Source organism: Schistocerca serialis, chromosome 1 (assembly GCF_023864345.2).
Source record: "Schistocerca serialis cubense isolate TAMUIC-IGC-003099 chromosome 1, iqSchSeri2.2, whole genome shotgun sequence".
NCBI classification, from domain to species: Eukaryota; Metazoa; Arthropoda; class Insecta; order Orthoptera; family Acrididae; genus Schistocerca; species Schistocerca serialis.
In genome coordinates this window covers 357,367,523-357,380,253 of record NC_064638.1, presented here as the reverse complement: position 1 = coordinate 357,380,253, position 12,731 = coordinate 357,367,523, and the positions used below count along the sequence as shown (strand labels likewise).

At 40.5% G+C, this 12,731-nt stretch overlaps 1 protein-coding gene across 1 annotated transcript in view; it reads right to left on the bottom strand.

Moving 5' to 3' along the window:
* The window catches only part of LOC126470228 (oxysterol-binding protein-related protein 1-like), a 404,325-nt gene extending 395,696 nt beyond the window's left edge, over positions 1–8,629 (bottom strand). The window contains exons 1-2 of the mRNA XM_050097923.1: positions 8,503–8,629; positions 7,428–7,512 (exon numbers count right to left, since the gene is read on the bottom strand). The gene's annotated coding sequence lies outside the window, so the exon portion shown is untranslated. The remainder of the gene's footprint in view (positions 1–7,427; positions 7,513–8,502) is intronic.
* Positions 8,630–12,731: the final 4,102 nt, after the last annotated feature.

Sequence of the window (12,731 nt, the reverse complement as noted above, 5' to 3'; positions counted from 1 at the left end):
CATCTGACGCTGCATCCACCAGCGCCACCAGCTTCACGACAGTTCCAGCCAAGTGTGCCTGTCTGGGCTCGTGGCTTTGGCTGCTGACCAAACTAGGTTCCTGCCATTTCTGAGCGTTGCCGAGGCTGGCGCCTGTGTGTCACCTGCACTCCTGATGGGTAAAAGTCCCATCACTTTGACCAGCTGTGGCCACGCCAGATAGGGCCTGTTCTGGGGGGGCCCCACCACCTCGCAAACCCCTGCCACAGCTGATGCCTGTTCCTGTGTCGCAGACAGACCGGTTCATGCCACAGAGGGGGTCGGTGTCTGGCTGACTGCTGCTGGGGTTCACACTTCAGCACCCACTCTTCGACTGCCGTCATGGTTGCAGCCCAAGCTGCACCAGTTGCTGCAGCCATCACCGCTGTTGTTGCTGGGTCCTGTGCGGGTGTCATCTCCGATTCCCCTGCTGACACCTGTGACACCAGTCCCTGGCCTCGGTGAGGATGATGCAATGCAGGCACTGTCCCTGGTCCTGCCCTACAGCCTCTCATGAGAGGGGAGACATTGCGCCAACCCAACCCCTAATCACTTCCACCCCTACTCGTCAGTGACTGTCCACCACATGCTGCAGCACCTGGCAGCTGCCTTTGTCATACGATGAAATGGCCATCAGCACAGTCATTGGTGTTTTCTGTAAACATAATCTCAGTGGTACGTTGTGACATTAGTGATTTTCTTTTCCATCCACAGTATCAGTAATTTTTCAGTACCAGTGCTTCTTTTTTTCCATAGTGTTTTACACACACAAAACACTATATGTATGCAATATATGTATGTATGTGACTTTCCCACCCTCTAGATGGGAGGACACATGTACCTTCACACGACACATGCGATTTCAGAGACAGTGCATCCGTACAGTTCACAGGCCTACTTGTAGCGGCTACCAGGGTTGGCCCCCTCATGCACTATGAAACAGCATTATTTAAGATATCACAAATGAGTGCTCAGCCTATCCTTTACATTGTGTTACTGTTGTCTAGTCAATGCGTTCAGTGCTACACCCAACCTGCACCTTACGTGTTGCTCTATAAAGAACTATGGGGTCAATGGAGGCATCCGATCCCACCCGTCGGCTTTGACCCGTGATGTAAGGGTGTTGTGGCGTGTGACGTCATGATGGTGTGGAGTTTAATTTACGAATGTGTTATGCTTATAGATGTTGTCTTTATGCGATTGGTGGTGTCCTCTGGTGGTGTGTGTATGGTCTGTGTGTCATGTGAACTGGGTTCATTTGGGTGTCAGTGCTTGAAGTGTGCATTTATCGGTCGTGACTGTTATAGAAGAATGGAAATTGGTTTCAGTGAGTGGTGAATTAAGTTTCCGTTGTGTTTATGTTATTGTTGTGTCATTTTATGTTATTGGTTTGCTGTTTTTTGCACGGTAAGTCATTTAATTCAATTTTTTGGCTTCTTTTATGGGTGTGAATATGACTTCTAAGTTTAATAGTGCGCATCTGCGGGCTGAAATGTTGTCCGTCATTAAGTTTCCGCAACTTTTTGGGCTTGTGGCAGAGATAGTGAAATGCAGTAAGCAGTCATTTCTTTGGGTCTATTATTCGCGTGTTATGATGTTCAGTGGGGTTTTTGCGTGTTGTTGGGTCGGTGTTATTTACTGCATGTGTTAGTGGTTGATGTTTTGGTATTGGCACTTCTCGTTGATTTATGTATCTTAGGGGAAGTACTCAATTTCAAATTTTTTTTTTTTCATCAGTTGTATTTGAGCTACATAGATCATGGGAAGTGACCGATTCCAATTTGTCGTCATAACTATGTGTGTTTTGGTATTGTGAGATGTTGATAGGTCACAACGCAAGTGTCCTATTCCAATTTTTGTTGTTTTAAGTGTTGGTTTTGTGGTATTGATAGCTGCAGTGTGATTATAATATCTGGAGTAGTTGGATTTTATTTTGCAGTATTAACAATTGCGGTTGAGCTATGTAGTTGAAGGGAAGAGACTAATTCCTGTCGATATTGTAAGTGTAGCGGAATTTGGGGATTTTGTGGTGTTTTTATGTCGTCGTTTTGTGTGGTTTGGAATTATGTGTGTCTATATGTGTTCATGATCCTGTTAGTTTGATTATATTTTTGGAGGGAGATATGTGTGTTGGTCTTATATGTATTTTCGAGTTTGTTGTCATGTTTATGACGTCATAGGTGCCATATTGGAGACCTTTAGAATGGTCGTTTCCGCCATATTGGTGATGTCATGGGTCAAAGCAGACGGGTGGAATCGGATGCATATGTAATCCCAAACTATGGTCTGTATATTGTGTTTGTTCCTTTTATAAAAACTTATCTTGTAGCATCTGTCAATGAAGTTTCTTGATCACCTCCATAATGCTCTTGCGAATATGAGAAAAGAGGAGTAGTTAAGTCTTACAGACATGAAGAACTGTCACATACTGACAACGTAATGACTTGCAATTTGTTATGCTTAAGGCTGTTGGAAGCCGTCAAGCACTACAAGATGGGAAGTCAGAGACACAATGCAAAGAACAGGCAAAAATGGTAACTTTTAAGTTAGTGGGGCTAAACACTAACACTAGAGCCCTGCAAAATGCAGATGCTCTGGACAGCTGTCCCAGGGGAGTTAAGTTTCATGTCAGAGAATTAACTGGTAACTCCAGTCACCACCTGAACACTGTAGTAAGGCATCACACTAGAAGATGGCCACAAAAAGGCAAGTCTTACCAGAGGCAGCAAGCTTAATACTTGCTCCGACAAACTGCAACGTCAGTGGGTATAGACAAGTTAAGAGTGCTACTATAGCTCTCCCCACTCACAAAAGACTGGGGGCAGGGCCAAGTTACGTAGAACACTGTTGTTGCTGGCCATAATAGGAGTGTCAATGACCTACAGCTTTCTGCTGAATGGTATTCTTGACAAACTTAGGGGTTTGTTAATGTAAAGTCCAGAAGCAACCTTATCTACAGAATAGGAGAAGGGGAGGAATCTAAATGTGGTTGGCTAGAGAGACCTCGGAGGTGCAGAGCGACTCATCTGGTTGACAAAGTTGGTAATTGCTGGTGGATTGGTGAGTCAACTACAGGAAGGGAGAAGTAGTGTGCCACCACAATTCTTTAAAAATGCATGTTTTTGTATTTAGAGGAGTTTGCAGTCAGATCTTTGGGTGCCGACACCATGTCATTCTTGGCCAGCCTTGGTAAGCTATAACGTCTATTTTTCTCACTTGGAGTGATGATCTCAAGTTTGTACATAACATGCTGTTACTGTTACTGCCCACCCCCCAAGGATACAGATACTGACTCCTGTCGTGCAACCAAGGGTCTCCTTTGCTTTTTCTAATGTTTGGAACTAGCCTTCAGTCTAGTAGTTAGTTTGATCACTAATAAATAGTGTTAATCAGACCCCTGAATTCCATGAGTCTCCCATTACAAGAATCCTGTCAAGTACCAGAATAAGTGTCTCTCATAGATGTCCTGTGACAGTGTTTAGCACTAATCCAAGTCGTCAATCTGCCTAGCTAGGAATTTGTCTTTCTGCATTTGCTCCTCACCATTTGGAAATTGCAGACTGACCCAAACCCTATCTTCCCTCTATCCTGTGCTATGACATGGCACAGCACATACTCTCTAGCACTTTCCCAAATTAGATTACCATTTCTGTGATGTTATATCCATTACACTGGCTGAATAAGACGTGTTTACAGGATATACAGCCATAGAAGTCTCCCTTGTGCTAGATGGTCAAGTTGCCATCCTTGCAACCCAAATAGGGTAAACCGCAAATTGTGATTCCACCCAACTGCTTTGATCCATGACGTCACTGTGTTACGTTGTGTGAAGTCATGGTGATGTGGTGTTTATGAGTTGCATCATGTTTGGTAGTGTCTCCTGTATCTGATGTTTTTATGTTTCAAAGTTGTTAGTTAGCATGTTAGCCAGTGGCATGAAGGCGTTAGGTTGTTATTGAAAGAGTTTGTTGCGGTTTGCTAGTGAGGCACTTCAATTTTGCTGGTGGATACATGTTTGTGTTTGGAATTATTAGTGCCATGAGTTTCTTACGGTCAGAGATTTATTTATTTTTGTCTGTCATGGATGTGATAAAAATTTGCAAATAGGTTGTTACTTGTTGCAGAGGGTAAAGATACGATGTCTATGATCAATGTCCTACAGTTTTTTGGCTGATTTCAGATGATGTTTTGTCTTTTAGGTTTTGTGTGTGTGTGTGTGTGTGTGTGGACAAGGTTGGGCAGCCTAGATCTGTGTGACAGTGGCTTTGGTTGACGAGCATGTTTCCATGGTTTTCTTTCTTTTTTGTTGAAATACGTATGGATGTGTGTTAGTGTTTGCAGTTGCTTGTGTATATCAATACTGGTAATGATGCAAGTTTTCATGAAGTTTGGGGTTTTTCTTGTTAGTTTTTGGTAACTGTGTTGGGTTGTGGTTGACAGGTATTGTTGGTTAAGTTACATTTTTGTATATTTTGGTTTGTTGTATTGTGGACTTTGTTTTAGACAGATAGAGTAACTGGAGGCCAAAATGACAAATTTGACAATATAAGTGTGTTGTTTTAGCTACCACAAAGGTCACGTGAAATCTGCAATATTGGGTTTGGAGTTGTTTGTGGGTTCATGGTATTGAGGGCACTACACAGGTGAAGTGAAACTTGTGATCATGGTTGCCATTTTGTATGTGCTTGAAATAGGATCGTCCAGCCATTTTGATGATATCACAGGTCAAGGAGATGCGTGGAATTGCAACTTTCATTTTTGCCCCTATTGTCTGTCAGGTTTCACCATACATATTTATTTGTAGTCACGGAATAAATGAGCAGCATAACCAGTGAGGAATTTATTTAATATTCGCCTTTATATAAGATTGTGGACACTATCACAGTTGGTTAAATTGTTTCCTCTGCCAGTGTGAGTCAGTGCCTTGAATTTGGCATTTTGGAATTATTTACTTTCTGTTCTCACAGTCTGCAGCTGGCTCAAATGAACTAACACTCCAAAGAAATTTTGTTGGAGGTGAAAATAACTCAAGCCACTCAGCAGCAGCCACTGCCAAAGAAAATGTATTTTGTTAGTGAGAAATAATTTAAAATCTTTACTGCACCTGACTGCATATTCTTCACAGTCTTTGAGATTATGAAGGAGGCCATCTCGAACATCACACAAGAGAATCGTCACAACAAGGAGGAATGCAGTTAGCAGATACTGCAAAATCTTGTACAAGTGTAAAGTGATCAGTGTTCAATGTTTTGTCAACAGATATAATACTTGCAATGTCAGGTAGTCAAACTGGTGAAAAAATATGGACTTATCATTTCACCTGAAAACAAAGCAAAAGCCACCAGTTTGATTCCCTAATGACAAAATTGAAGCTATCAAATACTTTCTTGTCTAGGGTAGGCAGGATAAAGCACCATGTGGGGTAAAAACCCACACCAAGTTTTTGAATTAATTGTCAGTGATTCAGGAGTTGTCCAACAAGTGGCATATTTGCCTTATTATAACTTACTGTTCCATTAAAGTTCATCCTGGGTCGGTCGTTCCAGAGATGAGAAAATGTGGCAAGACCGTATTTTCCTATTTACATGTAACTTTTCTGATATTTCACTTAAACATTGTGTACGGTATCATTTGGAAAGAAGAATCACAAAGAACTTATTGACACTCCTGCATTTAAATTTCACTTTCAAATGGAAATAATTGTTGCAGTTGGTCCCAAAGATAAACATGGGATATTTGCCAGAATATGGCGAAATGGAGCAAGTCCTCAGAGTATTTTGGGGTTAACACCCATAGCCCCAGTAACATGACAAATGTTCCAATAATAACCCTGCCCCCTCCCCCAAAAGATGACATTCAACCCACACTATATAAGATTATCTCACTTAAAGATATAATTCTGCTACCAAAAAACAAAAATATTCAGGTAAAGTGAAGGAGTACCTGAAGAAAAGGTACAGGAGCCTAGGACTTCCAGCTTCCAGCTTTTTGTTGCTGAGGTAATTTCGTTATACCAGGAGGAAGGCTTTGAAGGTGAATTTTTCCAGGAGCCTACAAATTTATTGCGACAGAGGAAGGGTTGTTGACAATGTGATACTGAAACTGTCGAAACCCACAGGGATGAATGCTGCATTCAGATGACTCAACAAAGTAGGCCTACACTATTTACTAGGTACTTAGATAGCTTAGCATCAGTCACTGAACTCTTTCAGGTTACCTTACCAATCCTCCTTTTGTGGAAAAAAAAAGTATTATTTTGTACAGCTATTTTTTAAGCAATATGTTCAAATTTGCGAGATATTTAAGTTCAATATTGTGTTGAGTAACTTGGCTACAATTGAACGACATCACAAAGGGATATTTCAAGTGGTTTTTCTTTAACGCAACGATCCTTTTGTAATCCATATTTATCCTAAATGGGGCAAGACCTGCGGTGCTTTAACATGCAATTTTTCTTTTTTTGCCTAACCGTAAATTTCTCTGGAATTAATAATAAGGTAGAGCTGAAATCTTGATGGGTTATAGATAACATCACAATCTATGCCTTCAGTTTGAAATTGTGGGAAAAATCTACACATCATTGACCATAATGTTAGAAAAATTGAAAATTGTAGGACTTTACCCCCACTTATCCTGTAAGTGGACACAATACAATATATACGTGCAAAAAGTTCAACACTTTACCCGTACAGACGCAGTTGGTTTCACTGGATATTTTCAAAACTAAAACCAATGTGTGGATGAAGGAAAATACCTTTTATGGTATAAAAGACTTTCAGAATAGTTGTAAAGATGATCTAATTTACTAATTAAGGTTCAAATGGCTCTGAGCACTATGGGACTTAACTTCTAAGGTCATCAGTCCCCTAGAACTTAGAACTACTTAAACCTAACTAACCTAAGGACATCACACACATCCATGCCCGAGGCAGGATTCGAACCTGCGACCGTAGTGGTCGCGCGGTTCCAGACTGTAGCACCTAGAACCGCGCGGTCGATAAATTAAGGCTTACTGTCATGTATAGATATGGATGTAGCAGCAGCTATAAGCTAATAGGGTACAACACTGCTATATTTTCACCATGTAATATTTTGCTATGTAATAATAATAATAATAATGTCGTGTGACTACGCCCCATGTAAAACATAATGTACAAACAGCTGTGATTTTTCTGACGACATCGATTGCATGTTAATGCTGAAAGATGGATTTTTTAAAAAAATCACAAACACCTATTGTCTTGTTGAAATAATAAAACAATAAATGTTTAGCAACATCTCTATTAGAGATTCAAAATTTAATTTCTGATGATTTATATTAGACTGAAAACATAAGGCATTTTATTTTGGCAAGTTTTTTAACATAGGATGCAATATGTTATGCAAGTCACAGTATTTTCCAAACTTACAAAATGCAGTACTAGTAACTGTATCACTTGTCATGAAGTAAGGTTAACACTGACTGCAGAAGAACTGGACATCTGCCTGCATCATCTATAACAAAACATTTTCCACATTGTTGCTTGTAATCAAAATATTCTGTAAGGTGGAACACTGTGACAGTTGGGCATTCTTATCATCACCAACTATTATGAGTAAAATTAAGTAGCAACAAATAAAAATTTTATGTCCCTGAACAGATGAACTATTTATCCTTGACTGAGGCAAAAACCAAAGCGCTATGTCTTCTTGCCATTAATTAAGAGTGAAATAAAAGTACTTCAAATATAGCATTAAAATGTACACAGCCCTACTCACATCTGAGAACTTCAAGTAAATTATTGTACGTACCTTGTCTGCTTATCTGATGTGTTAGTGGGCACTACTTCACTCAGCCCATAATACATGGATTAAAAAAAAAATTCTGCCACAATTTAGCATACAGTATAGTTAACGAGTTACAGTCTATCTTAAGCATTCACATATAATGCGAAATGTATGATGAAACTTTCCTACATGCATTCAGTTAAGCACCATGCAAATTTTGAGACGTTCACAGAAGAAGGGCCCAGAGATTTAAAAATATATGAAATTGTACCCAAGTACTTCGTGTCGTGAAACAACATAAACAACTAGATTTCTCGAAAAAGGCTATTAGATTTCTAGAAAAAGGCTACAATCACTATTCGCAAATACAACATAAAAGCAACTACAAGCACTTTAAGGTCAGGATTCCAATCTGAAGTCAGCAGTAGTAACAATAACGAGATATATGTGATTTTTTCCAGCAGGATATGGTCCGTTCCTATCACTTTGCAGTGCTTTATAAATGTTTCGTCTAAAAAACATTGTTATTTCTGAGCTACGAGGCTTAATTCAATACAACTATGAGCTTGTATTTAAAAACAGTGTCTATAGGCCAACTTAGGTACAAGATATTACGACTTTAGATTTAAAACTACAGAAATGCAAACAAGTTAGTCGTCTGCTGTGCACTCATAAGAAAAGGTAAATTTAGGAAGTGTTTTAATATTTTTACGTTACTTTTGCGTTGAGGACTGCAAAACCAGGCGATATAGAAATAAACAGTGAAGCCCAACGAAGTTGTCATCCATCAAACCACCGTAAAGCCCAATAAATAAACACATGCCCCTCTGATGACAGATTTTCAAATCATCAAAGATGTTCATGAAAGGAGAGATTATAGCTTCGACCATATCTATGGTCGAAGGATTGTAGCGTTACCTCACCATCGTTGAAGGCTTAAGGCGGGTCTCCAAATGCAACAATAGTAACGTCACCCGTAGTGTCATTGTAGTTGCATTTGGATACAACCAGATTCCTGTAGTGTTCATCGAGTGGCAGCACCTTTAGTTATGCCACTAAAAGTTAGAATCACTTTAACTCTTTAAGTAACTCTTGTAAATGTATACACCAGCGGTAAACAACTCGAATTACAAAAAGGTTTAAAATCGTGAAGTCATTTTCATTCCTCCATCACCGATTAGCGTCCTTCAACTGCCAATTTGCGACAGAATTTCGTATTCACGTCACCTTATTCTGGTTTTTGTGATTGTGTGTGCTTTGGGCTACCAAAATACGTCTCACAGCTGGTCGTTAGTAAAAATTGCGCAGTTTATTGAATGGTTCAGTGAGAGGCCTTTTTTGCGAGATCACAAAAACGAGTGCTACGTGGACAAAAAATACATTTATTACATCTACATCTATATCTATATTCTGCAAACCATCGTGAGTTGCATGGCATTGGGTACGTCCCATTGTAACAATTATTAGGGCTTTTTCCTGTTCCATTCACGTACGGAGCACGAAAAAAGTGATTCTTTCAATGCCTTTGTGCTTACAGTAATTATTTTAATCATATCTGCACGATCCCTATGTGAGAGATATGTACAGAGCTGTGTTATATTCCTTCAGTAATCCTTGTAAGCCAGTTCTTGAAACTTTGTTAACAGACATTAGCGGGATAGTTTACTCCTATCTTCGAGTGTTTTTCAGTTCAGTTCTTTCAGTATCTCTATGACACTCTCCCACGGACTAAGCAAACCTGTGACCATTGCTGCTGCCCTTCCCTGTATACGTTCAATATCCTCTGTTACGCCTAGTGTGCTCCGGGTCCCACACACTTGAACAATGTCGCACAAGTGATTTGTAAGCAACCTCCTTTGCAGATTGCTTGCACTTTCTCAGTATTGTACTAATAAACCAAAGTCTGCCACCTTCTTTACCCACGACTGAACCTACGCGATCATTCCATTTCGTATCCCTACGACGGATTACACTCAGGTTCCTGTATGAGCTGGCCAGTTCTAATAGTGACTCATTGATATTATAGTCATAGAATAATATGTTTTTTCTTTTTGTGAAGTGCAAACTTTTACATTCCTGGATATTTACAGCAAGTTTCCAATCTCACTTTGAAATCTTATCAAGATCTGACTCATTATTTATGCAGTTTCTTTCAGATAGTAATCATTATAGATGACTGCATCGTCTGCAAAAAAACTGATTTTACTATTAATATTATCTGCAAGATCACTTACATATAACACGAACTGCAAAGCGCAAAACACACTTCCCAGGGGCGCATCCAAAGTTCCTTTTACATCTGACAATGACCATCCATCCAAGGTAACATGTTGCCTCCTTCCAACCAAAAAGACCTCAGTCCAGTCACAAATTTCACTTTATGTTCCATATGATCGTTGTTTTGACAGTAAGTGTAGGTGTGGTACTATGAATGCTTTTCAGAAATTAAGAGGTACAGCATCTACCTGTTTACCTTGATCCAAAGCTTTCAGTATGTCATGCGTAGAAAGTGCGGGTTTGGTTCCACGTGATGGATGTTTTCGAAATCCATGATGGCTGGTATTGAGGAGGTCATTCTATTCAAGGTATCTCATTATGTCTTTGCTCAGAATATGTTCTAAGACTATACAACAAATCGCTGTCAAGGATATTAGATGGTAGTTCTACATCTACATCTACATTTATACTCCGCAAGCCACCCAACGGTGTGTGGCGGAGGGCACTTTATGTGCCACTGTCATTACCTCCCTTTCCTGTTCCAGTCACGTATGGTTCGCGGGAAGAATGACTGTCTGAAAGCCTCCATGCGCGCTCTAATCTCTCTAATTTTACATTCGTGATCTCCTCGGGAGGTATAAGTAGGGGGAAGCAATATATTCGATACCTCATCCAGAAACGCACCCTCTCGAAACCTGGCGAGCAAGCTACACAGCGATGCAGAGCGCCTCTCTTGCAGAGTCTGCCACTTGAGTTTATTAAACATCTCCGTAACGCTATCACGGTTACCAAATAACCCTGTGACGAAACGCGCCGCTCTTCTTTGGATCTTCTCTATCTCCTCCGTCAGACCCATCTGGTACGGATCCCACACTGATGAGCAATACTCAAGTATAGGTCGAACGAGTGTTTTGTAAGCCACCTCCTTTGTTGATGGACTACATTTTCTAAGCACTCTCCCAATTAATCTCAACCTGGTACCCGCCTTACCAACAATTAATTTTATATGATCATTCCACTTCAAATCGTTCCGCACGCATACTCCCAGATATTTTACAGAAGTAACTGCTACCAGTGTTTGTTCCGCTATCATATAATCATACAATAAAGGATCCTTCTTTCTATGTATTCGCAATACATTACATTTGTCTATGTTAAGTGTCAGTTGCCACTCCCTGCACCAAGTGCCTATCTGCTGCAGATCTTCCTGCATTTCGCTACAATTTTCTAATGCTGCAACTTCTCTGTATACTACAGCATCATCCGCGAAAAGCCGCATGGAACTTCCGACACTATCTACTAGGTCACTTATATATATTGTGAAAAGCAATGGTCCCATAACACTCCCCTGTGGCACGCCAGAGGTTACTTTAACGTCTGTAGACGTCTCTCCATTGAGAGCAACATGCTGTGTTCTGTTTGCTAAAAACTCTTCAATCCAGCCACACAGCTGGTCTGATATTCCGTAGGCTCTTACTTTGTTTATCAGGCGACAGTGCGGAACTGTATCGAACGCCTTCCGGAAGTCAAGAAAAATAGCATCTACCTGGGAGCCTGTATCTAATATTTTCTGGGTCTCATGAACAAATAAGGCGAGTTGGGTCTCACACGATCGCTGTTTCCGGAATCCATGTTGATTCCTACATAGTAGATTCTGGGTTTCCAAAAACGACATGATACGTGAGCAAAAAACATGTTCTAAAATTCTACAAGAGATCGACGTCAGAGATATAGGTCTATAGTTTTGCGCATCTGCTCGGCGACCCTTCTTGAAGACTGGGACTATCTGTGCTCTTTTCCAATCATTTGGAACCCTCCGTTCCTCTAGAGACTTGCGGTACACGGCTGTTAGAAGGGGGGCAAGTTCTTTCGCGTACTCTGTGTAGAATCGAATTGGTATCCCGTCAGGTCCAGTGGACTTTCCTCTATTGAGTGATTCCAGTTGCTTTTCTATTCCTTGGACACTTATTTCGATGTTAGCCATTTTTTCGTTTGTGCGAGGATTTAGAGAAGGAACTGCAGTGCGGTCTTCCTCTGTGAAACAGCTTTGGAAAAAGGTGTTTAGTATTTCAGCTTTACGCATGTCATCCTCTGTTTCAATGCCATCTTCATCCCGTAGTGTCTGGATATGCTGTTTCGAGCCACTTACTGATTTAACGTAAGACCAGATCTTCCTAGGATTTTCTGTCAAGTCGGTACATAGAATTTTACTTTCGAATTCACTGAACGCTTTATGCATAGCCCTCCTTACGCTAACTTTGACATCGTTTAGCTTCTGTTTGTCTGAGAGGTTTTGGCTGCGTTTAAACTTGGAGTGGAGCTCTCTTTGCTTTCGCAGTAGTTTCCTAACTTTGTTGTTGTACCACGGTGGGTTTTTCCCGTTCCTCTCTGTTTTAGTCGGCACGTACCTGTCTAAAACGCATTTTACGATTGCCTTGAACTTTTTCCATAAACACTCAACATTGTCAGTGTCGGAACAGAAATTTTCGTTTTGATCTGTTAGGTAGTCTGAAATCTGCCTTCTATTACTCTTGCTAAACAGATAAACCTTCCTCCCTTTTTTTATATTCCTATTAACTTCCATATTCAGGGATGCTGCAACGGCCTTATGATCACTGATTCCCTGTTCTGTACATACAGAGTCGAAAAGTTCGGGTCTGTTTCTTATCAGTAGGTCCAAGATGTTATCTCCACGAGTCGGTTCTCTGTTTAATTGCTCGAGGTAATTT